A 27,400-nucleotide genomic window follows, 5' to 3' on the forward strand; every position below is an offset into this window, starting at 1 on the left:
CCATGTTTTACAACAATTACAGGACTAAGTCGCTGGCTAAAATGGAGAAGGTGGCAGACAGAGAAAAAGCAGAAGATTCACAGGAAGACAGAGGGGGACCAATGAAAATAAAGACAGAGAAAAATGTGCCCAGAGCAGAGAGAGATGGAAAGACAGATACCAAAGCAGAGAGACAATCACAGAAACAAAGCCTCAGAGAGGCAAAGTTGAAAGAAACAGAAATAGAGATCAAAACAGAAAGAGATGCTCCTAGAGGCATAGAGAGCTGCTCATGGATAGAGGGACCAGCCACAGAAGCAGGAAGGGATGCACAAGTCCCACGCAGCCAGCCAGACCAGCAGACAGGCGCAACCACAGAACACCCACACTTCCTATGGCTCTCTTACCTGGTTTGAACAGAAAGAAAAAGATTTGATTTGATGTCATTTGTAATAAAGATCCATGAGCAATAGGTGATAAGCATAGAAGTCAACATTCAAAGCCAAACTATCATGGAAGGAAGAAGTAATGATACCAAAGACCTAGGTGTGGGAGATCATTACTGGAGCGGTCCACAGTGAATCACTTGCTTTTCAAGCTTGTACATACCCAGCTCCTCTCGATTTTGGGCTGGCCCCACGACCTGTGTTCACAAGTAGAATGTGGCAGATGTGACACTGTGCCAGTTCTGAGCCTGGGCCTTAAGAAGTCATGGCGGCTTCCTTTTTGTGTGTGCTCTGGGGAAAGCCGGCCACTACATAAGAAGGCTAACTGTACCAGGAAGATCTTGCTGCTGTGAGGATGCCCAACCACCTAGAGAGACCACGTGGAGAGCACAGGAAGTCAGACAACAATGAGAAGCAAAACTCCAGAGGTTATGACCCCAATCAATCTGTGCCAGCCAGCTCTCAGCTGCAGCCACACGGAGGACTATGAGCCTGTGGCACCAAGCCCTACCCAAATTGCAGAATCACAGGCAAATAATCAAATGGTTGTGTTTTAAGGCATTTGGTTTTGGGGCAGTTTGTTATGCAGCAATGATAACTGGAATACTGGGTTAATACAGTAACAGTAAATTAATCCAACGGAGTCCATCATTTTCTTTGGCTGATGGATGACACGGGAGACTTAGAGCATCTCTGTCCTCTGAGGGGTCACAAATGATACTCAGCTCCTTAATGGTGAAATCAGCAAAGGAGCACCAAGGGCAAACACAAAAGAATATGGTCACATGCACGGTCACCTGCCAGATGGTGGAGACAATAATACCCCTTCTGAGTGCTGATTGACGGATGGTGGGTAAGGACAATCAGAACTACATTTCTTATGAGCACTTTCTATATGCCAGTTTGTCCCCTTTACAGATGGGAAGACTGAGGCTCAGGGATGTGAGCCACCTTCTGTGACTCGGAAACTCAGAAGCCTAAGTGATCACCAGATCTTCCCATCTGGGGAAGTGGGGAGGACCAGGCCATGCTCTCACCTCTCAGGTGGGCTGACTCTGCAGTGGGGGTCCTTTACCAGACAACCCCCTGGTGGATGAGCACCAGGCAGAGCCTCCCCATCAGGGTCTGCCCCAGGCCGGGCCCCGGGCATCTGTCGGGCAACCAGGGCCCCACGCCAGCAGGCTCCATTGCAGACCTAGAGGAATGGCTTGACTCTGAGATCGGTTCCGGGAATACCTCTGCTCCTGTTATTGTACTGCTTTCCCTGACACCCTACCCCCAGCACCTTTTTTTTTTTACACTAAACTTTCTCTGAATTCACCTGATTTTTCCCATCTCCTTTACATTCTTTATGGCAATGGAGAAATAATCACCGCTTCTCCGGCAGGGTGATGCGAGTGTGCAATATTAACTGTAAATCAGGCAGAAATTGGTGGAAGGGGAAGGGTTTGATGAGGTGCAGAGACATTATATCATTTTAAAGCACTTTTCTGGTCTCCAGTAATCCCCATGTAAATGAAAAGGAGTTGACGACGTGCCTCTCCCCCCGAGGCTGCCTTGAGGAATGCAGGGAAAATGCCACTGGAAGGAGGACACCGGGCGGACGAAGGCTGACTGGGGCCTGAAGGGGAGGCCGAAATGCCCGGAGCTGTGACCCCAACCCGTCCAAACCAGGGCTGGGCACACACCTCAGCCTTGGATAATACTGGTAGTGCTGCCACTTCTTGGAAGATGAGAACCCAGCTCTGGAGGCATGCGTGTGCCAACAGGCGGCAGGGCTGTGTCAAACCAGCCATGACCTGCAGTGGGCTTGAGCCAGCGGGCTCCGCCAGGGTGGTACTGCTCCCAAAAGGGCGTCTGAAATGTGTGGGGACTTTGGGGATTTTGTTGTCATAATGACTGGGGGGTGTTACAGAATGTGGTAGAAGTCATGGATGCTAAATGTCCCACAATGCACTGAGCACCCCAACAAAACAAAGAACTCCCCTCCTAAGATGCCACAAGCTCCCCCTCTATGCAGTCTTCCTACAAAGAACACAATTTTCCTGAAAAAATGACCATCTATCAAGACCCATCATGAGAGGGGTTTTCTCACCAGAGAAAGGCTCATGACCCTGGGTTCCTTTAAATTGAAGTTAATTAATGTAGGCTTACTGACCACTTGTTTAACTGAATTCAACTCCCTGTATTTCATCCAATCTAAGATGCACTGACTATAATGGAATCATTATTTTAGATACTACTAAGAAAGGAGGAAAAATGCTGTGGCCCAGTGCTTTCTCATCACTTCATTTTTTACTTTATACTTGTTGCAAGTCTTCTTTGACACATTTTAAATCATTATTACATATCATGGAATATTGTAAGGGCAATGAACAGTACAGGTGCAATGAATTGCTTACAGTATTCCTAACCTTCCTATTCAGGGTCCAGCTCTTCTGGATAATGGTTCAACTCAGTCCTCAGTGTCCATGTTTCCCACACAGTGCCATCCTCTGAGGCATCAAGTGTAGATGACACTACATTTCTTCCAAGAGCGCTCCGCTAGCGTCTCTGGGATCTTCTTCCAAGCTGTTGATACCCACCTTGCATTTGGGATGCTGGCTCTTTCCCCACCTTCCCAGAAGATGCCAACAGAAGCTTTCCAGAGGATGAACAGACATTTCTTTCCTCAAATAGTCATAGAATATTTTATTGACTGACCCATTGAGAGACTCACTGTCAGTGCACCATCAGGCCTCCCACCTTAACCACAAAGATGGCCCGTGCTCAGTGATTGCGGCCACATCACCACCACTGTCCAAAGAGCAGCAATTATAAGATGATAAGATGGGTCCTGATTTTAAAGAGGCTAAAATGGGAAAAGTGGTTATCTCAGAATCTAGAAAAGGAGTTGGTCTGTATGGATACATGCCCAGGGCTAGTGCATGTAGACACACCCCAGTAAACTGCCTGGGAGACCTGTCCACAGACAGGCCTGGGACTTCTGTCCCGGGGCAGTGCAAAGATGTGCCTGTGCTCTGGGGATTGGCAGATTTAGCAAACAAAAATAGAGGACACCCAGTCAAATTTGAATTTCAGATCAGAAACAAATAATCTTTAGTATAAATAAGTCCCAAATATTTTAGGGACCATTCTTATACTAAAAAGAAAATTGTTTATCTGTGATTTGAATTTAACTGGGCACCCTGTATTTTATCTGGCAGCCCTCCTGTGGTGCCTGATACAAGGCTAGTATGTGCAGACATGGCCTGCCCTGCTGGCTCTCCCCTCGTGCCCCTGAGCTCAGAGCATGGGTGACGGGGCTGCGGGGGCCAGATCTAAGCCCTCCCAGCACACTTACAACCAGCCTAGAATAAGCCTCGGTTTAGTCCATTGACCATGCATACTGCACTTAGTCACAGATGAGGTTGAGGTAACAGGGAGGGGTTGGGCAGGCCTGGAGCCCTGGGGATCAAAACCCAGGGCAAAGGCAGATTCTCACAGTCTGGAGTCGGGCTCCGTCGCAGACACCCAGCCCTAAAGCGATGACTGCTGGATAGGCTCTGGGAGGTTTCCCAGACCAGGACATGCGCTGGACGAGCTGAGAAGTAGATAGAGGTTTCCAGGCAGAGGGAGTGATTTGTGCAACGCAGCATAAATATGAAGGTGCCAGAGGAGTTCCAGGGAAAGAGAGAAGTCCAATGTGCCTGGACAATGAGGCGCATTGGGAGGAACCCGGGCTGGACTCCTGGCTCTGTGACTTCTTATCTGTGCGACCATGAGCAGTTAAGCACCCCTCGAGGCTCCTGCTTCCTGAACATCAAATAGACAATACTCAGCCTCTGAACTTCAAGGGCACCAAGCAGCTCAGTTTGAAAACCACTTCTAAGTGCTGAAGATTAGTGGAGGATTTCAGACATGAGATGCACATGATCAGATTTCTTAATAATAATCATAAGAACAATAACAACAGTTTGCTGCTGATGGAATACTTACTATACTCTAAGCACTTTGCTCTTACTAAAAATACTGATAACAGGAGCTATGGCATAATTCCCACAGACATAATACCACGGCATTAGGTGCCAGACATGGTGATAAGTATTCATGTGCATTATCTCATTTGGTCCTCACAACATCCCTCTGAGGCTGGTTTTTATTATCCCCACATCATGGAGAATGAAACCGACACTCAACACAATGCCCAGACACGCCCAAAGTTGCACAGACACTGGTAGCCAAGCCAGGACTGAAACCCTGACTGCTGACATTTAGGCCCAGTTGCCATCTCTCCCTGACTAACTGAACCTACTAGAGAGCCAGAGGCTCCATTGTGCAGCTTATTCTGCAGCTTTCCCTGGGAGATGGCAGAAGCCTTGTCTCTCCAAGCACAAAGACTGGAATCAGAATTCCGTGTGCATCCTAATTTCTGTGCATATTTTAAATGACAAATCAGGCTGCAATTAGAAAGCCCCTAACCAAAATTCAAGCCACATGCGAACAGGATGCGGTCAGCATCCACACTGGGGTCCATTCAGCTCAGGGAACCAAGTCTCAGTGGGAAGGTCTCTGAACTGGGGCATCCCCAGGGTATGCAGCCTAAGGGACTAGAGGGAGGCACCTGATTTCTCTGCCAAATGCCTGTAATTATAGCAATTCTCAGTGCTGCAGACTCCCAGGAAAAAGTCATCTGTCGTTCACTTAAACTGATTAGGAATCACTTTGTTTCAGCATCATTCCTGAATCTCAGCAATGAATAGAGCAGCCACCCAGGTTTCCAAACTAACACAGATCTTAACTATTCCAGGATCATCCCGTGTGCCCTTGGCAGTCCCGGGGATTTTATTTCTGCCCCCTTCCCCTTGCCAGGTTTGTTTGTAGTGCATTACCTGGATATCCACTCCTTTCAGGCCTCACCTTCAGCGAGTTGTGAAAATAGAGTTCAGAATGGGATCCCCAATCCCATTCAGGATTATGGGGTCCCTCTAGAGCTTGGCTTGGCCAGGGTGGCACTGAAAAGCAGTTAATGGATGGATGTCCATGCTTGCCAGCAGCCCCTGGCCTCCACAACATGATGGTACAAGGCCGGCTCTATTGATTCCAGCCCCTGGAGTGATGTGTTCTTTCCGAGCCCTGTCCTGGCAGTTTCTCACCCTTGTGGTAAATTAGTCAGTTCTTTGTCATACAATCTCAAGGTCTCAGGGGTTTACCACAACATCATTTATTTTTAAATTCATGGGTCTACAGGTCAACCTACCTTTCGCTGATCCAGGGTCAGGTCACGCAGACCAGGCTGGACCCAGGCTTCAGGCTGGGTTCAGGTCTCCTGGGCATATCTTTTCTGGGGCCAGGCTGAAGGGGCAGTGGCTGCCTGGAGCGTACTCTTTCCATAGCACATCACAGGTGTAGATAAAATGAGAGGTCCTGTGGACAGGATTCTCACCTGGCCCTGGTTAGCTCACTACACACGTGTGGGCAATACATTGTTATTGACTCTATATGAAGAGCCCTGCCCAGTGCTCTGGGTGACACAGTGGCATGGCTTGCAAGGCTGCAGAGGCTGGAGCGCCGAGGACAGAGGCCCAGAGGATGGCTGTGTGGGCCAAAAGGCCCAGAGACAGAGACCAGCTTGCTGCATGCAGACTCACCCTGAGTGAACGGAATTTTAGTGATTGACCTGCCACTGTGGGAATAAAGTTGGGTATAACCGTTTCACCCCAAGAACGTTCTACTGTCATTTTCTTGGTGACACTGAATCCATAGTGAACTTTCCCTGGACTGAAACCCATTGGCAAGAGACAGGCGAATCTGGGCTGACTTGCAGATCCAGGGGTTTGAAAGCAAATGGTGACGTGGTAAACCACTGAGGTGTTGAGGTCTCTCTGTGACAGGAACTGACTAATTGACCAACCAAGGTGAGAACCTGCACAAGGACGCTGAAGAGAAAAAGCGATGCCTCCTAGGGTCTGGGCTCCAAACTGGCACATGGTCACTACTGTTCACATTGTCCTGCCGAAGCAAGTGGTCTGGTCCGGCTCAACACCAGTGAGGCAGAGAAACATACACCACCCGCGGTGGTTGCAGAAACTGCAAAGTTGAGGGATGAAGAATGTGGATGTGTGACTCTAACCTAGGTGGGGAGTAAAGAATTGGCGCAACAAAGGCAATATCATTCGAGTCCTCACTGGGACACTCCATGCCTGATGCCTGCAGCAGGGTAACCTGGCACACCTGAGATCTGAGGTGGGCAGTGCAGGGGGCACAGAGGGCGCCAAAGAGCCCATGTACTTGGAGCTGCCGTGGGAACTGGATATGGGGCTGTGGCTACCTCTGGAGAACAGCTGTGACCCTGTACCTCTGTGGAATCATTAAAACAATACAACACCTTGAGCATCTGGATTCATAGTATTTGTTCCCCGAATAATCTTGACTTGACCTGGAGAACCCAGCCTTCTGGGAGGCAGGCTGGGGCCCTCCTGACCTAGGGCCAGAGCTTCATTCAGCTCAAAATGGCCTCATCCGGCTCAGGGTCCCAAAATGCTCCCAGCCCACCTCACTGCAGGGGTGGGCCAGACACCCCAGCATCTTGGTGCATGCAGGGTATCTCACTGGACTCTTTCACAAGCAGATGGGGACACTGAGGCCCAGCAAAGGAAAGGTACCACAGAGCTTCCATGGTAAGGCTCCCTGCTTCCAACCTCAGTGCTTTTCCAACACCCCAGGAACCCAGTGACCCAAGACCTCCTAGAGCCCCATGTCTCACATTATCCCCCACCAACCTTGCTCCTGTCCTGACTCGGACCCTTCAAGAACCCTGGCAGGAGCTGATGGCCAGACTGTCTGTCTCTACTTGAGAGGGATGGGACTCGTCCCAGGGAAGACGAGCAGGTGATGGATCAAGGAGAGGAGCTTGTCCAAGAAAGTTGGGGCCTGTACAAGGCCGGGCAGAGCTGATGGAGAGGTGTCAGGCCGTCAGCAACCAATGAGCACCCTCTGTTCTTAGAGCTGCAGACTAAGACGGCTGCTGAGCAGCTGGAAAGGAGCAGGCTGGCCGGTCAGCTGGTGAATGAGCACTAATTGGGTGTCAAGCATGCCAGGGCCCACCAGCTCACCTCACTTCCCCACCAAACTCTCGGAGGGCACTGAGAGCCAGGGGTGGGAGGCAGCTACTTGGTCCGGCCAGCCCTGCAGTCCCTTTCTCCACATTCTGATGCCCTGTCACTCAGTTTCCTTTTCCTCCATTTCAAGAGCTTGGGGAAAATTGCTCACATATGCTGAGAAGTTTCCTGTAAACTTGGGGTGGGAGGGGAGCTCTTTTAAAAGAGACCCAAAGCAGCGACATTTGGGCACATTTTCCACAAGTGGCCCCAGTTGTCCTAACCATGGAGAACTGTGGGGACAGCCCTCCTACACACTCCTTCACACTCCTGCTTGCCCATATTTTTAGACAAGAGTTTCCAAGTCACCAGAAAGCTAATGAGATGCTTTCTGTTGCCTTTCGCCTGGCAGCATCACTGTTCATTTGGGATGGGGGGAAGAAAGACTATTAATAATATTTTATTTTTCCCACACTTTGACTAGAAGAAACCAGAAGCAGGCGTGGATCTGAACAAGTGTGTGGGCACAAACGTACAGATGTCTGGTGACCCTTGTTTTAAGTACACTGACACATAAAAGGTTGAACTTAGAGAAGTGGTGAAGTAAGGCTGGTATTTCTTTAACAGGTGTGGCTGACATGATATTTTGAGATATGAATCTATCCAATCTGTGCTTCTGCTCTCCCGTATCTTCCCAGCTCACTCCCACCCCCAAGCAAGTCGTCAGTGCCGTGCTCATTGCCTCGGGACAGATGCAGCAGGGCAAAAAAAACCCAGCCATAGCCTGCAAATCTCTCTGGCTTTTGTGATCCACAGGGGAAAGGGGACGTCTCAGGCCTGGACACATGTCCAGAAGCAGGGAGAGCTGGGCTTCATGATCCACCCCCTCCTCGGGGGACAGAAATTCCACCCTGCTGTCCCTGGGGCAGGGAGGAAAGACAGGAGGGAGGAGAGAGATCCTATTCTCATCAGCCCCTCTGGGAGGCTTACCCAGGCAGACAGAACTGTAAACAGCCCATAAATCATTCCCCACCTTGAGCATGACCCAGAAGCAACAGAAAGCCACTGGCCGTATGGAAGCCACAGAAGAGGGTGCTGTGGGGACCAATGACTACGCCAAGAGGTCTCTTCCATCACTCTCCCTCCCAATGCAACTCTTCCCTGTGAGTGGGGATCCCTAAGGAAGATTGAAATTGATTCCATCCCTTAAGCTGTATGAAATGAGGATTCAGAGTCAAAAATTCTATTCAGTAAAAGAAAAAAATTTATAAGTAATATGCCTTATGCACATGAATGGGTAGGCAAACCATCTGTGGCCTTAAGACATTTTCATAGCACCTTCTCAGGGGCCTTCATTCATCCAATCTAAAATAGCCTCCCCTCTCCATTCAGTCTCTATTCTTTCAGCTTGCCCTTTCTCCATAGCAGTCATCATTCTCTAGTTTTATTTAGTTACTGGTTACTGTTCTTACTCATGAGGGCAAGGATGTTGTCTGTTTTGTTCATTGTTGTACCTATAAGCCTAGGACGTAGCACACAGCAGTGTCTATGGAATGAAGGAGGATGCTGTGTGCTCAACAGCGGCACCTGCTGGTCCAAGGGGATATCACAGCCCAACTCTATTAAACATCATCACTGCTGAACCGAGAGGCATCCTTCCAGGTACTGTAAATGACAGAATTGGGAAACTCCAGGCATAGAAGAAACTTGTTTGGAGCTAAGATACAGACCTAACAGGGAGCCTGAGGATGTGGATAGAAGAGCAGGGAGTGAAGCATGCATCTAGTGAAGAAGGATGGCATAGGGTAGGGCCTTCAACCTGCACAGTGTAGCCACCAAGCCTCACATTCTGCAGGGCAGTCACCTTCCTTCAGTTTAGTTCTCCTATTCTCCCTCTTGTATTTCAGTTCACTTCCCTCAAATTTTTATTGAATTTAAGCAGCAGGTGGGAAGAGAGAAGTTGAGGAGAGGGGACAGTTGCAAGAGCTATATAAGTGAAGCCCAGAAGAGCTTAAAACCAACCTATAGAACGCATTTGCCTTGACCTCTTCTAGCAGCTTCAGAGTACATTGGAACTTGAAAAGTACCTTCCCTTATGTTCTCCCTAGAAATCTAAATACAGCTGTTCGCCATGGATCTCCCTATGACCTGCCCCAGCAGGTAGGACTACCATTTGCTGTCTTCACAAGCCCATTGACAAGCCCCATTTTATAGATGAGGAAACTTGAGCTCAGTGAAGAAAGTGACTTGTCCAAAGTCCCCCACAAATAATCCTTGCAGGGCCAGGACTCACCCCCAAGTCTTCTCTGATCTTACACCTTCTGGTGTTTTAGTTTAGTTGTCTCAGCCACAGAGGAGAAAAAAAATCCCACTGGGGAGTCAAGGCATGCAGCTAGGAAATAAAAGGTTGACTACAGCAGAGTACCAGAACCCTCAGAACTCTAGGAGCCCAGGGCTGGAGGAGAAAACACCACCCTTGTAAAACCTTTCACTGTGGTTACCTTCCCATAAATGATACCACTCTATAGCTGGAACTTTGATAAAGTGGGAATCTTGGACTTCTCCAGCAGGGGTCAGAAAGTCAGGTCCTCCCCATCAGGGCATCCATACCCCAGTCTTTGGGAGAGGAAACTGCTGACTGCACCCCTGGGAATGTTTGCCCTAATTCATTATCAAACCACTTGCAATTATCAAACTGTGCACCCTGAAGTTGACCTTTAGCTGGGGAACAGCTATATTTAGAGAAAACCAGCCCTTTGTAATTACCCCCACTCAGATTACTTAAAGGTCGGCTGCCGATGTGACAGTTTGATCCGTGGGAAGGGCTGTTTCCAGGATCCCTCGATAATTATTCAAACCAGACAATAATTAGCAAATGTTTTCTGCAAATGAATCCATCCCTGTTGTTCAGCCCCAGAAGGGAGCCCAGAAGGCTCGCCAGGCTTAGGATGTCCCTTGTAGATGTAAAAACAATAATCCTCTCATGCACATCCATTTATATTTCACAAAGAGCTTCATATCTCACTCCATTTACTCCTCACATCAGCCTTACATGAGATACACATTCCTACTTTACAGATGAGGAAACTGAGGTTTAGAAAGATTAATGCACTTGTCCATAGTCACACAACTGAACCAAGACTTAAACACAGGTGTTCTGACTCCAAATCCCTTGCTCTTTTCTGAGAAAAATCTCTCACTCAGCAAATATTTATTGAGTGCCTACTTTGAGCCTGGCCTTGGAGCAGGCTGCAGAAAGGATAGAAAGACCTCAGCATTGTTACTTGTGCTCAAAAACTCAGGATACTGGGATGGGGGTGGAAGGACATGAACTACTGAAACCTTAGAGGTGGCAGCATCTCTAGTGAGTGTCCATAAACCTCCAGCAAGGAGAACTTTGAACATCAGAAGTTAAGAGTCAATCTATCTGAAGAGTTACAGAGGTGTTTTGGTGCAAATCAACCAAAGTCAATGGATGAAGGCTCCAGATTGGGTGGGAGAAAAAGTGTAAAAATGGAGTCAGTTTATCAATTACACATTTAAAGTAACTAAATAATGAACACACATGTCACCTGATCCCAGCAGGAAGAGGGACTGAGGATGTGAATGACATTTCCTCAAGCAAAATTTTCTTGATTTTCAAGGATGCTCCTGAAGTCTTGGGCTTCCAAGAAATCTATGCAAAGGGAGGGTCTTTAAATCCCACTTTTTCTTCGCCCAGAGAAGTACCATTTATATCTGTCATACATTTTGTGCTTCCATTAAATAAATGAGTCCATGATTTTTAAAAATATAAAAGCTATTGGTTTATAGAATTACTCATAGGTATGATATTTATAAAGTGCTATGAGTACCAACTTCCAATTTCTTATCTAAAGTACAAAGATACTGATGGTTGTCAGGAGCATCTTTAAATAAATAACTAATCTCAACTGACTGAGTCAGTCATCAGATTCTAACAAGACAAAATAATAAGTACAAACAAAAATGCTAATAAAGATTACTAACATCTGTTCGGAGCTTACTACATTTTAGGACCCTTCTAAGTACTTTACAAGCATTCATTCACTTGCTTATGCCCACAACCCTATAAGGTGGGTACTATAGGTCCTAACATCATCCCCATTTTATAGGTGAAGTAACTGAGGCATAGAGAGGTCACAGGAGGCCATGGGGTCCTGCACTGACATTGAGCAACACCAGCTGCACAGAGATAAGTTGGTGGGTTTGCAGAGAAATAACAGCCAATGGGGAAGAGATGAAGGAGCTGGTGGTCTTCATGCTCCATCTCAGTTGGTGAGGGAGAAGGCTACAAAGCAATAGGAACTTGGACAACTCCCACATCCAGTTGTAGCCCGCTGGTGAGATGAGCTCAGAACGGTGGGCATCAAGGAACAGATAGAGTGGGGCCCTTCTAATTCAGAGACGCTGTAGTTTCCATGATGTGTATTTGGAGATCGAGAGTCTTTTGAGCAACTCAGGCTTTGAAACGGCATGCTCACAAAGGACACAAAGGTGGGGTTGGCAGGTGTCGACAGTAGCTTCATTATACTACCGAAGGAACTGCCACTAGGGAGAGATTAATACCTAGAGCAGATGTGAGTTTCGGGTTTGCCCCTACTAGATTTGAGAGAAAGAGAGAGAAGGAAAAAAAATGGCAAAGTCTTAATAAACTTTTAGGATAAACAGCATGATAAAGATATGGTGTAACTCTTTGGGAAGATATTTATCTAACACTTTAGAAGCACTCTTTTATTTACAAACAATATTTATTTTTCCATTTATTATATTCAGTTCCCATTATTCTATTCATTTACACAAATCCCCAAGACCTGCCATGGTTGCAGGCCCTTCAGTCAGCTGATATTTACTCCATACTCTCCCACTGTCAGGCCCTAGGCTAGGCTCTGGGGATACAGAAGAGAAAGAAAAGCATGGAACTCAGTTTAGATCTGTACTGTCCAGCATCAGAGCCATTAACCACCTCCTGTGGCTATTAAAATTTTAATTTTAGTTAATTAAAAATTCAGTTCCTCAGTCACACTGTTCACATTTCAGTGTTTCACATGTGGATAGCATTGTGTCCTGCAAAACAGAATAGACATAGAACATTTTCATCATCACAGAAGGTTCTCTTGGAGATGCTGGTAGATGAAGCAATGCCCGTATTGGGCACTGGGGTGGGGGGGTGGTAAGCCTGCTTTAATTACTTGTTATTTTGTACAGTAATGGTTGTCCATCTTTCTAAATATTTGAGAATTCTGGTTTTTGACCAATTCACACTGGCTTAGCCCACTGGGGAATGAGGTGAGTGGTTCTCAGATACTTTTGGACACCATGAGCTTGGGCCCAAAACAGATTTTTCTCTGTTATGTCCATTATGTCCAAAACAGGGACATAATGGACATAACCAGACAGCATTTTACAGTGCACCTGCTCCTGCTCCTCTGGAGCCCAAATTGCAGTGCATGTGCTCATGGACTCACATGGACTCATACACACACATGCTCCTGCATGTATCTGCTCACTTAGATATATTCACATAGACAATCAAACACAGATACGCACAATCATTAACACACTCAGACATGCATTCTTACACACATGTGATGGTATATGCAGTCACATCCAACTCTTACAGATACACTCACACACACATGGCATTTTACACAAATGCTTCCTGTGTTACTGCTAGGTTGTCACACATGATTGAGTTGGCTACAGTGGAGTTCTGTGGCTTTTTTGCTATCCTGATATAATACAGAAACAGGTGGGCCAATTTTTCTTGCATTTTCCAGATGCAAGATAAATGCCTGGGGGCTCCACGGTAACCCTGTCCTTGGGATCCACCATTCATTCATCGTTCAGCAAACATTGATTGAAGGCCTAGAAATCTACAGACCCACAGGAGAGGGTTGGTAACTAAAACATAAAAATTTCACCATGAGTATCAGACTCAGCCCAAGAAGGAAAGAGAGTGTCATCTTAGAGAATGAGGGCCCCCACCCCACTGTCCCTACCCTGGGACCAAAAATGCAAGTGTGACCCTATCTATCACACACACACACACACACACACACACATATACACACACATACCTGCCATGTTTCCCTGCCAAGGATACACAACTGCAGGTGAACGAGGCAAGGAGAGGGGGTTAAATCTCTAGGTGAGACTAGATAGTGTGGATTAGAGTCCAGAGGTAGAAAACCCACCAGTCTCGCTCCCCACCTCCTATTCTCCTTCCTCCTGCCTGCATCTGCAAGCTCTCCCTCACGCCCAGCACCTACCATCAGCACACAAACATGCTCAAGTTTCCCATTTAAAAAAATACCTCACCTTGTTCCACAGCCACACCGCAACAACCTCCAGCTATTATCGAAATTCTCTGTCACTGCAAACCCCCCCCCAGAGTCTTGCCCACCCTCACTGCCTTCCCTTCCTCCTCCCAACCCTTCAGCCCACCGCAACACGACTTCTGACTTCCCTCCGCTCCACGAAACTGCTCCCCCAAGTCACCAGTGGCCACCACCCTGCCAAGCCTGCTCGCCACTCTTCATTCCTTATCTTGCCAGCCCACTGGGCTGCACTTTCCGTGGCTGGTCAACACCTCTAGAGACCCTTCTGGTTCTTGAACTCTGCCATGTGCCAAATGCCATGGGAGACACCAAGTGTGCATCTCAGCTCCTGCTGCCTGAGGATTCAGGGTTTATTTTGCCTCTCTGGTGAGACCCTGTTAGGATGTTTTTGATGCTGTAAACACACTTAGTTTGGGGGGTAATCATGTCCTCCAGGGAGGAGTGCATCACACCACCTACTCTGCACCTGACCTCCCAGAGGGGAGTCTCACTTCCTGGCACATTGAACCAAGAGCAATGGAAGAATTAACTGATGGATTTGGGGAGGATAGATGGAGTCTTATAAGTCCTTATTCTGGATTGAATTGTGTCCCCCCAAAAGATATGTTAAAGTCCTAGAATACCAATACCTTGGAATGTGACTTTATTTGTAAACAGAGTGGTTGCAGATGCAATTAGTTAAGATGAGGTCACACTGGAGTAGGGCGGGTGTTTAATCCAGTATGACTCTAAGATGGTCACGTGAAGACCAGCAAGGGTGCTGTGTAACAGAGAATTGTGATCTACAAGCCCAGGGGTGCTTGGGACTGCCCAAAGCTAGGTGAGGTATGGAACAGCTTCCGCTTCAGAGCTCTTAAGGAGCCAACCTCCTGCACCCTGACTGTGGACTTCCAGCCTCCAGAACCGGCAGACAGTAAGTTTCTGTTGCTTGCAGTAGTCTGTTTTGGCAGCCCTAGTGAACGAAAACAATTCTGCTCACCATGTTTTTTGAAACAGAGATATTTGCAGTAAGGATCCACCTGGGACAACTGTGCCTAAGGCCCCAAGGTTCCCTGCACAAATGATGAGAAGCAGCAGAACAGGTAGAAATGCATGGGCTCCAGATCAGCCAGACCTGGGTTCAAGTCCTGCCTCCAGTGGGACCTGAGCACCTGAGCTACTCCATCCTCAGGAACTCTGTCTTCTCATCTATAAAGTGGGATTCTTGTGTGGGATGAACAGATCACACCACACCATTAATCCACAACAGGGATTCATCTCACTGGAGTACACACACGGGACCAGAAAATAAGGTCACAATGACTTCCCATGACCAAATTATGATGGCTCCAGGTCCTACCAGTTTGACTAATGGAAATTCATCTCCCCAGGTGTCCCCTAATTTTTTTTCTATGAGTTGCCAAAGGGAATCTCACATTCTCACAAAACCAGACAGCTGCCCTCACTGTTTGATTCTCCTCTCCCACCTCAGTTCTCCTGTCCCTGTCCCCACACCCCTCTACCCGTCAACCCCACCACGAAGCTACTTGGAGAATCCAAGCCACAGGGAGTGCAGTCCACAGCCATCCCAGCCCTCAGCATCTTCGGGATCTGCCTCAGAGGCTTCATCCCGTCACCCTTCCCAGAACAGCCTGTGTCTAGTGACTGAGAGAAGCAGGGGTGTGAGGGCTGGCCATTTCTGCCTGATGTGGATCTCTGATGCACAAACACATTTCAAAGCTCCCCACCAGGCTGGCCCAGACCTTCTTCCACCCAATCCTGCACATGCTTCCTCGCCTTAATGGGTGGTGATCTCAATATCATCTTGTGATCAGCATCTGCTTCTGGAGAACGCTACCGGCAACAGGAAGCCCACCCTGCACCGTCCATCACACAGTGGTCACTGCCTGTGCCTAGGGCTGCCCCTGGCTGTTCCCCAAACCACTAACCTTTGGGGTCCATGCAGAGGAGGGAAGAAGGTCACCCTCCAAAGCAGCTTTGCTTTGCCCAGAGCCTCACAAAGTCTCCCTAGATTTCTGTCTATTTCTATCCAGGATTTCTTGCCTAAAATCTTACCAGATATCTTATGGGAGGGAAAAAAAAAAGTTCTGTCTATTCCCGGCCTTCTCCCTCTGACTGAAATGCTCAAACCTCCCTCAAAGCCAGGTGGGGCTGAATGGGAAGCAATGCACATCATCCATTCCAACCTCAACCCCAGAACACCCCTCTCCTCCCCTCCTCGGAAGTAAAAGCTGCCATGCACATCAACAGTTCTGAAGCAGACCCAGGGCGGGGGGAGCTGGGAGCGGAGAACTGGGGGAGGAGCAGGAGTAAGCTCTATTCTGCATGTAAAACCCTGAGCCCGAGCCAGGTCCACAGCGAGTGTCCGATAAATGAGAACTATTATCATCACTATTATTATTGTGAACCGCGAAGCTATTGCCCGTAGTTGGTCTGCTGGCAGCAGGAGGCAATGCGGGCTGGGCTGCTCCCTGCTCCAGATCACTAACCCAGGCTAAGTGGTGGTAATTACGACTCTGAGGATGACTGCTGTCAGTGCCAAGTTCCAGAACGGCTACAGCAATGAGCCAAGAGGCCTCTGGCTCCGCTGTGGGCTGTAAGGCTGAGCAGTGGTTTGCACAGCTGACCCTGTGGCAAGGTGGGTACAATACAGGAATGCTGTGGGAATACTGTCCCTCACGGCACCCAGGAAAGGAGAGCCCCTCATGGATGGAGGCCTGGCACCCAGCATGCAGGAGAACCACAAAGTTCCAAGCCTGTTGCTGCGACCCCATCCCAGGGGCCTGGGCCTGTGGAAGCCCTTCTGTGGCTCCCCAAGGGGTCTGTATGGGCCTTGCCTCCTAGGAAGCCACAGCTCTCTGCAGCCTGGTGGGGCTGCGCTCTGCTGCCAATTATCTTTCCATGAAAGCAGCCCTGCCAGTCAAGGCTTCATGGGAGTTGCTCAAGGTTGCAAGAAGCCCAGTTGTACATGAAGCTTGTGGCCCAGTGAGTTGATAACTTCCTTATTAGAAAAGTGATTCCTTTCCTGACCCCCACATGAAAATGTGGCCCTGCCTTTAACCTGAATAAAAATGGCTGAGCTGACAGGCCCAGGGAAGTCTCAGCCACTAAGAAGGTAGCTAAAATTATGTCTTTCCTTCAATTTCCTATGCCTCCCTTCCTCCCTACAGCTAGCAGCCCCAAGGGCTGCAGGACAGGACGCGGCAGGGCCGAGGCCCAGCAGTGAGCTTCAGGTAGCCAGCAGCTGGCCTGGGTCTCCTATCTGTTCATAGCTCCCACTCCCTCCAACTGTGCAGGAAGGTGGGGCTGAACTTCTGTAGAATGCTCGTGCTCAGACCATGCATGAGCTTCCACCTCTTCATGATAAAGCAGTGGTGTCTCTTTTGCCGGCTTCCATGATCCATTCCTTCCTACCAAGTCCACACCCCTTGAGATCCAGGAGCACTGAAGCACCAAGCTCCTCCTGCCTCCAAGCTTTCAGCACATGCTGTTCCTTCTCCCTGGAAGGCCCTTCTCCCTCATGCACCTGTGAACCCCCAGTCATTGGTCAATGCCCATCTCATGTCATTTCCTCTTTGTAACTCTCCCCAACCTCCTTCCCCCGCCCCAATCCTACATCCCATACATACTGATTTAATCACTGCTTGCTCCTCAGTGATCCCACTGCACCTTGAGCTTCCTCATTTTGCAATGCCCTTGTCTCCCCTGCAAGCTGCTCCATGTAAGGGATTCTCACCCTTTTATCTCTGTACCTCTGGCATCGGGTAATCGGAAGGCATTGCTTTGTATGTTGCTCTGATGCAAAATGAACACGAGCAGATGGAAAGGACAGATCACTGGGAGAAAAAAGAAGTTCAGAAGACTCTGGACAAAAGAGGAAGTGAAAAGGGAGGAGGGAAGAAGGAAAAGGGAGTGAAATTGGGGGTGAAGTGAGCTGGAGAAATGGAGAATTGGGGGTAGGAGTGGTCACTCATGGGCCTGGCCTTTTTATACCACCTGTGGGAAGCTCCTTGTGCCAGGTGCTGCTCCTAAAGACCTAGGAATGTCCTGGAAGACACACAGAGGTAAGGAACACATGCAGGGGCTTCATAAAGGATGTACCTGGAGAAGGGCTGTTGATGTCAATCCCAAGCTAAAGTACATGCCAGGTTCTAGCAAAATCACTGAGTCGAGCCCCACTTACCCTTCATGCTTTCTTCTCCACCTTCCAGTCTGCTCTCCTTTGGCCCTGACCCTGACCATTGACCAAGCACTCTCCCGGCCTGCAAGAGGTGTCTTGCCTTTCCTTCATCCACTTCCCTACATTAAAACTGCACGAATCATTCTTAGTTCTGGTCTTGCTCTTACTCCCCAGTCATGCCTGGTTTAAGATATTAAAATTGTAAATTTGGTCACAGAGTAAATGATTTTAAATTGATTCCTAAATAATTGCTCCCTGTACTGTCTACATGCACTAAAGTGAGACTTATGCATTGTTTTTAGACAGTGGCAGAGGGAAATGTGACCTGAGCCCTGATCTTCATTGAAAAATGTGAGCTAGAAGGAAAACTCAAGTTCTTAGGGCTACATTTCGCCAGAGAATTAACCATACGTGTCAAGACAACACACGCACCTTGCCCCCAGTTCATGTTTCCAGTCCTCTAGTAGATGCTGGGAGCAGCTCCTACTCTCACAAACCCCAACACTTTGGAAACCTGCAGCTTTCTTCATAGTCAACAACTTGAGTCTGAGTATATACCTGGCAGAACCTCCCAGAGCCGGGTCCTGTTCCCCTGTCCTGCACAGAGGCCAGCAGGGGCCTAGCAAAGGCCTGATGAATCAGTGAATGAATGAAAAAAATAAAGGGAGGAGTGAATGAATGGATGTATAGGAAAAAATCCATGAATGAATATGTAAGTGAATCAGGAAACAAGGAGACCCTTTGAGCACTAGAGGCTACTCCAGATGTCCAGGGGCCATGACTGCAAGATTAGCCCCAGGGAAGCTGTATCATAACCTATAAAAAACTCCCATTTTCTATTACAAACATGATCTTCCCTTTGGAAAGACACTTAAAGCTTAGAATGGGAAATAAGTACATTGTTCCTTTCACTTTAGTGCAAACCAGCCAAGACTTCATGCTCATTTTCTATCTCAAACCCTCAAGAACCATCTGGTTTATTTGAAGTCTGGGACTGTTTGGGGCCAAGGTGTCCAATGAAGACATAGGATACTACAGAAGGTAGTGAGTTCCCTGTTGATGAGGTTTATAAACAGACACTGAATATGGCGAAGATGATCCTCCCTCTGATAGGCATGAGTTTCCCTGTGCTCCATGGAAATGGAAAATCATCACTCAGGTCTTTCCCCCTTGTTTCTCCCTTTGGGTGACATTCAGTACTTGGTAAGAGAAACCATTCAATAAATGCTACATGCCATTCATCTGTGAAATGACAGGTTAGACTTCTAAGCATAAAAATTTCCATGGGCCTCTCCCCCCAGTGATGATTATCATAGTTGCATTTTAACATGTATACGTTTATACACGTATACATGGGAGTGTTGGAATAAAGCCTGGTTCCCTCACTAGAAGGTTAACATTTCTTATCTTATTTCAGGAGGCAGCATAGTATAGTGGTTAAGAGCATGAGCCGAGTCATATTCTGTCTCTTTTACCTATACTGTGTGACCTTGAGCAAGTTCCTTAACCTCTCTGTGCCTCAGTTTCCTCATCTGTAAAAAGGATAATAGTTTCTACCTACCTTTTAAAAATATTTCCCCAGAACCCAACAATGGACTAACAGGTACCAAAGGGAAAGGGACTGGGGAGGATGGGTGGGTAGGGAGGGATAAGGGGGGGGAAGAAGAAAGGGGGTATTATGATTAGCATGCATAATGGGGGGGTGAGAGAAAGGGGAGGGCTGTGCAACACAGAGAAGACAAGCAGTGATTCTACAACATTTTGCTATGCTGATGGACAGTGACTGTAAAGGGGTTTGTGGGGGGGACCTGGTATAGGGGAGAGCCTAGTAAACATAATATTCTTCATGTAATTGTAGATTCATGATAATGAAAAAAAAGAAAGAAAGAAAGAAAAGGGGGATTACTCCCTGATAGGATAAAACTAACTGCAAATCAACGATTAATGCATGCTTTAAATATACTTAATTTTGATCATTTTAAGGGTGTCAGATGATCAGCTATGGAAATACATTTTTCTGATAATATTTCTTTCTCTTAAAAAAAAAAAGCAGTTCCTGTGTGGTGATATCCAATAAGTTCTTCACAATGGTATACAGGGCATATCAAAGTGTGGGCAAAGGGTCTGTTTGTGTTTATACAGAGGATCAAAGCCTAATTTGGCTACCCAGAAAAAGAATTAAGATATGATATGAAGAAGAACTTCCAACATCAACATTCTCTGGAAGAGTCATTCCAGAAGATGATCATCAAAAAACTTCAACAAAGATCCTGGCGCCGTTGCAGTTGTAGCTGCATCCATCCCACTGTTTCCTGGACTTGCCATTGGAATGAAGAAGGAGATATCTAAGCTGGCCTGTGCATACAGTAAAACAACGAATTTGACTGGATCTATACTGTTGGAACTCAACCAAGAATTAGGAGAAGTGCAAGTTGCAGCGCTCCAATATCTTGCGACTATAGACTATCTACTGTTAAAAGAACATATGGGATGTGAACAGTTCCCAGGAATGTGTTGTTTTAATTTGTCTGATTTTTCTCAAACTATTCAAATTCAGTTAGACAATATCCATCATATCATTGATAAGTTTTCACAAATGCCTAGGGTGCCTAACTGTTTTTTTTTGGTTTCACTGGAGATGGCTGGTAATTGTAGGTCTGCTTTTGTTATGTAGCTGTATTCCTATTATGTTAATGTGTGTACGTAACTTAATTAGTTTAAATCCTATACATACTTATGTTACTCTACAAGAAGATACGTCAAAGAAATAATCTTCCCATGTTTTCTTCCATCTGCTACTTCTATAGCTTTTCTTCTTCCTTCCTAATTACAACCCTTAAGTAGAATTCGTGCCTCATATCGAAATTACCGAGTATCATAATTTTTCCAAGTAGTAAAGATACCTCAAGACAAATGCTGGGCATAGAAGCCACAGGGCATAAATCTGCAAAGAAGTAAAAAGCTAACCTTTTCAAACAATATTGCTTCTCTCTCACTTACCAACTTTACATTTCCCTGTATGGCCCGGGAAGATGACTGGTTAGCCAGAGATGGGTAAGATTCCTCAAGGGAGGAACAACTTAAGACAGGCACAGTCACAGGGGGGCCATCAGGTGAGAAACTGGGGATCAACAGAGGTGAGGCTTAGAACCTCACCCCCCGTGTTTTGAGAGAAATCTGCATGCGTGGATGTTTTGTTGCCCTTGTCAGGCTTGGATTAATACTTAGTCTATAGGCACACACCTGATCATCTACATTTGGCCTCTTACAGCACTAAACTATGTTTTCTACCTTTATCTTGCATCTACCTACCACTTCAGCATTTTATTTAAAAAAAAAAAATAATAATAATAATAAGGGAGAAATGTGGGATTCACATATAAATCAAGTATAAAAATCAAATGAATATTCATATTTGACCTGACTATTTATAGTTCATAATGCGTGATCAAAACCAAAAGTTTCTATGATGACTGCCCTTGCACTGTTCACCATGTAAGAACTTATTCACTATGTAAGAATTTGTTCACCATGTACGAACTTGTTCGTTATGCTTCAGAAGATTGGAGACTGTTGAGAATTAGGCTTGGGGTTGATTAATGATTGTGCATTGAGTCCCCTATACAGAATTTTATTGTTGTAAACAACCATTTGATCAATAAATATGAAATGTCCTCAAAAAAAAAATATTTCCCATTATATTTGAAGATAAATCAGACAACAATCTGATCCTCTTGGTTTTTCTGATACTTTTAAGATAACCTCTTAAATTTTGAACTTCCTTCAATGTTTCTTCTCAACCTTTGGCAGATATTTTTATTTCAAGGACATTTTCTTCTAGTATTTCCTCAATTATAGTTTTGTGTCTATGAAGCATTCTGCACTTGGAACTTCCATTAAATGGAAAGCAAATTTCCTGTATCTGGCCCCCTGTGCCTATTTTTGCTTGTTTCCCCATTCATTCTAAGGTTCTTTCCCTTTTTCTATTCTATTTCATCCCCTCATAATCTTCATCTGAGTTTCGGGAGAATTTCTCAAGCTAGTTTCTAATTAATCAGGTTGGTTTCTGAAGTTTGCACTCAGCAATGCACAGCCTTCATAGGGTGGAAAGGAATGGAAATCATACCTTTCCTAAGAACTCTTTATTGTTTTCAGACTGATCTTTTTAAATCAACATAAGAGCATGTCGACCCTCGCTAAAAATACAACTAAGAAGGCTTCCCTACTTTCCAAAAGTATTTCTTTTGCTGGGTGTAGTTTGTGCTAAATGTTCAGATTGGTTCCTCAGTCCCTCTCTTTGAAAACTAAGTCTTTTTACAAAACCAGCAGCTTTTCACCATTTTCTCATACTTGTTGATGACGTTTATAGTTGGTTCACTTTGGATAATCCCTGGTGATTAAGAAGTCAAGATAGCTTCCCCCAAAAATGACTGGGGGCAGTCAGCAATCAGAATTTATAAATTAAAATTAGCTTCAGCTACAAGTGAAAGAAAATTGAAAATAACCAGTGGTTTAAACAAGGTATGTTTATTTCTCTCATAGTCAAAAGAAATCCCAAAGTTGTTCGTTTAGGTTTGATATGATCCACAGTGCCAGGGGTTCTAGCTTATTCAATCTTACTGCTCTATCTTCCTCAGCACATGGTCCAAAATCGATGCTTCAACTCTAGCCATCCAATCAATAATCCAGCGAGCTGTAGGAAGGTGGAGAAAAATCACACAACTTCCCTTCAAGAACACTTCCTGGAAATTAACCTCAGCATTTCTGCTTACATTCCAGTGGCTAGAACTCAATCATATGACCATATGTTGATGCAAGAGAGGCTAGGAAATGTAATTTTTATTCTGGGTGGCCACTTGACCAGCTTCAAGTTCTATTGCTATGAAAGAAGAGGAGGAGGATATGAGGGTACAACTGGAAGTTTCTTCTTCTTTTCCATCTTGAGGGTGGCTGGAGAAGGACTGAGCCCTGCTTCTTCCACTTCTGCTAGAAGTTTCTGACCTAGAAATTTTTGTCTTCTTTATTTCCAACGGTACCACTCGAATCCAAGAAGAGTTAAGGGGCTGGGCAGAGTGGAATTTCTTCACTCACTCTACCAACCAATGCATAGCAGAGCAAGCAGTCAGTGCTTGCCTCTTTCTCCACTCTCCTCTTCCTTTTTTTTTTTTCTAAAACTCTCCGAGGTTTCAGATAAGTGGCTAAGATCTCTTTGTCGTTTTCAGATATTATGTAGAATTTCCTTGTTACTTTAGTTGCAGCACTTCAGCAGGAATGATAAGAAGTCAAATTCAGGAACCAAGTTGGCATCTTGGTTCAAGAACCTAAAATACAGATTTGGTCCTATGATTCCACTGTTTAAAATCCTGCTCTCAATAAGCACATGAAGAGATGTCACTATCCTTAGTCCTTAGGGAAACACACATTGAACACATCTACAAACCCATCAGAATGGCTAGAATTTAAAAGATGTAGAGCCTCCTGGAATTCTCACACATTACTGGTAAGAATGAAAAATGTTACTGCTTTGGAAACAGGTTGGTAGAAGTTAAACATACACTTAGCATCTGACCCATCAATTCTACTCCCAGTTAATTACCCAAAAGAAATGAAAACATGTGTCCACACAAAGATTCACACATTAATGTTCATAGCAGCTTTCTCTGTATAACTAGAACCTTGAAAATAACCCAAATGTGCATCAGTAGGCAAACAAATAAATAAATGGTGGAAACTGATACAACGGGCTACTTATTCAGCAATGAAAAGGAGTGAAGTACTGCTATACACACCATGAATCCAAAACATGCAAAGTTCTAAAATCAGCTAAATGGATCTATATAAAGTGACTAAGCTAAATGAATGTATATAGTGACAGAAACCAGATCAGTGGTTGCCTGAGCAGGAGTGGGAATGGTGGTTGAATGTAAAAGGACGTGGAAGAACTCACAGAGGGTAATGACATGTTCTGTGTCTTGACCGTGGTGGTGCCTGCTTGAGTGAATGTATTTGTTAAAATTCATCAAACTGTACACTTACAAGGATGAATGGGTGCATTTTACTGTGTGTAATATACCTCAGTAGTGTTGATCTAAAAAAACAAAATGAAACTTGCCCTCTTCCCTTGTCCTAAAGGATAAAGGTTAAACTCACTAAAACAACTTAGAAAATCTTTCATGATCTGGCTCCTGCCTCCTCCTCCAGGCTTCAGATATTCATGTAATCATTGTGACCTGCTACTGCTGGAAACTCTGACCAGCTTCGTCTCTGATGACGAGAGTACTGTGGAAGGGGAAATCCACTGTTGCTTAACAAATGCAGTATTATCGGCAGATTCTACCTTCCAGGTCCCGGATGGAGAGAAATAATAAAAGGAGACCTAACTGGCAAGGGGGCTGGGAACTGGTGAAAAGATGCTCTCTCAGTACCACCAGCTTTATCACCTAGACGTCAATGTCTAGCAGAGCTTACCTGCTGCTGCAATATGCTCCCAAGTATTTTCGCCAGAATGGCCCTGTTATTTTTCTGCTTGAGAACAAAATTTAAATTTTGAAGAGGGGAAAAAAAAAAACTCAGAAACTTTCAGTCACTCATTGTACATCACTCACAGTTTGTCACTCTATCTTGAAATCTTCACCTGCCTGGCTTGGCTTTAATGGGTTCAGCATTTAGGGAGCTAGGCAGCGGATTATGTGTGAAATGCATTAACCTCTCACATGAGTGTAAGAATTGCCTTAATAAAATAGAGCTAAATCCTGCTTAATAGCAATAAAACAAAAGCCACTATGTTCCAGGGATGCTAATGACCTGTGAGTCATTCCTTTTGATTTTACAAGGCTGAACATTTGGAATTTGTCCCTTTTTATGAAACTCTTAAGCTTGGACAACTGCTGGAAAAATCACAAGTAAAAATATATTTGCTGCTCACAGATAACCAGAGAGCCATGAAAGTTCCATCATCTCCTTAAGCTCCATCATCCTGAGACAGCCCGAGATCTGAGACAGATACAAATGACAAACAGGAAAGAACTGATTATAATAACTAACACTTGCCTACTGTTTTCCTGCTTCCAAAGATCTTTTTACTTGAATCAGTTGAGTCAATTCACATAACAGACTTGTGAAGTGGACACTGTTATCTCCATCTTACAGATAAAGCAATTGAGATTTGGAGAGGTAAACTAATTTATCCAAATTCTCACAACTAAGAGGATTAGAACTAGTACTTGGATCCAGGTCCCCTGAATTCACATCCCCTGCTGTCCCTGAATGCTATTTGCCTATTTATCTTTATTTAACAACAATCACCTCCTTATGAAATGGATGAAAAGAGTAACGGGTGCTCAAAACCCTGAAACACAGCAATGCTTTGGCCTCCTCCATTTCCCAGCAAAGTGAGGCCTATCATGCCAGCATCTGTTTTCTCTTACCAGGACCTTGGTTTTCTGCCCATGCTGGTGATAATTATAATAATACAAGCCATTGTTATGCAATAATAATAATAACAGTAACAGTAGTAACCGCTGATCTTATTGAGCACTGTGACTGCTATCATTAGTGAACAGTGTGTCAGGCACTGTTAAATGTTTTGCAAGTTTTATCTAATTTAATCCCCACCATAATGTGCTAAGTATTATCACTACTCCCCATTTTTCTGATGAGGAAACCAGGGATTAGTTTAATTAAGAAAATTGCCCTGTCATGGGGTCAAGTCATAGGGTAGACTAACAATGCCATTGGTCCTGATTTTCAACCACTTCCTGTAACAGAATGACTTTGCAGATCCTCCCATAAAGAAGTGGGGGCGTTTCTGTACCACTTGAATCCAGTCTCCCACTTGCTTTGGCCAAGAAGACGCAGCAGAAGTGGTAATGTGCCAGTTCTGAGTTTGTGTACTTTTTCTCTCAGAACCGTGCCACTGCCATGACAACAAACACAGACTTACCCACTGGAAGAAAAGAAACTACATGGAACAAAACTGATTTGTCCCAGCTCAGGTCATCCTAGACCAGCCAGCCCTCTAGCTGGCCTACTTGACCACAGACATATGCACAAACTCAGCTAAGATCGGCCGAGTCAGGCCTAGATCAACAGAACCCTTTACTAACCCATAGACAAATGAGAATGTAAAAATTATGGTTGTTGTAAGCCACTGTTATTTTTTGTTATGCAGCAATAGCTAATTGTTACAAAGTGGAAGCAGGATTTAAACCCAAGTCTCCATAATTTAAACAAGCTCCATAGGCTGTACTCTTTCTGATACTCCACATGAATAGATGATGTCCTTCTAAACAACCCCAGCCAGCAGTGTTAGGAGAAACATCAATGTCATCCCAGGGGAATAGGATAGATTGTATTGTGCACTGAGAGTTTAGGCCATTGTCTATTTTGGTGGGAAAGTGGAAAGACTCAGATGACTTGGGTTCTGAATCCAGGTCTGCCACTAGATCTGCTTGAACTTGAACAAGCCACTCACCTCTCTCAGTTTCAGTGATATTACCCATGAGGTGAAGAGGTCAGGATGTATCTGCTCAAAAACTAATTTGCCAACAGCTGCTGCTGCTGTGTTAAGCAATATGATACAGGCCAAGGAAACGAACCTTATAAAATTCTCATCCTTAAAAAGTTCACAGTCTAATGGATATACAGACATCAGAAAGAAAAAATGGCACCATACAGGTCTTGTAGCAGGCAAAATAATGGTCTTCCAAAGAGCTCCACTTCTTAGTCCTGTGTCTGGGAAATTGTGAATAGATTATTTTGCATTCAAAGAGCACTTTTCAAATGTGGTTTAGTTAAAGATCTTGAGGGAGATAATCCCAGATTATCTGGGTTATTATAATCACAATATAATCAGAGGGCTCTTACAAGAGGGAGGCAGGAAGGTCAGAGTCAAAGATAGAGATCTGAAGATGCGACATTGCTGGCTTTGAAGATGAAGGGAGGGGCCACAAGCCAAGGAATATAGGCAACTCTGCAAGCTAGAAGAGGCAAGGAAATGGATTCTTCCAAAGAGCCACCAGAGGGAGTGCAATCCTGCCAACACCTTGATTTTAGACAAAACCCAGTTTGGACTTTGACCTCCAGAACAGGAAGAGAACACATCTGTGTTGTTTTAAGCTACTAAATTTGTGGTAATTCATTAGAGCAGCAAAAGGAAACTAATACACTGCCTGGCCCGGTATCTGACTCTTACGATGTCCCCTGGAATGCAAGTAAGAAGTACCTCCCAATGATTCCCTGGTGATACTGCCAGTGTCAAGCCCTGGGGAGCTTCTCAAGAAAGACTCTTGGGGTGCTCAGTCCTCAGGCCTGTGGCTTCTTTCGGGCAGACCTAATTGAAGAAAGTGATGAGATGTC

General features: G+C 45.5%; 1 long non-coding RNA gene across 5 annotated transcripts in view; it reads right to left on the minus strand.

Annotated features, from left to right (window-relative positions):
• LOC108409306 (uncharacterized) overlaps positions 1 to 27,400 on the minus strand; it is a 370,244-nt gene that overhangs the window by 259,302 nt on the left and 83,542 nt on the right. For 3 of the 5 annotated variants that reach the window (XR_012130124.1, XR_012130123.1, XR_012130126.1), the window contains exon 4: positions 24,969 to 25,036. This is a non-coding gene — a long non-coding RNA (uncharacterized lncRNA). Of the gene's footprint in view, positions 1 to 21,170; positions 25,037 to 27,400 lie in introns of those variants that run through there. The other 2 variants (XR_012130125.1, XR_012130122.1) reach the window with 2 other exon arrangements.

Source organism: Manis javanica, chromosome 4 (assembly GCF_040802235.1).
Source record: "Manis javanica isolate MJ-LG chromosome 4, MJ_LKY, whole genome shotgun sequence".
Lineage (NCBI taxonomy): Eukaryota > Metazoa > Chordata > Mammalia > Pholidota > Manidae > Manis > Manis javanica.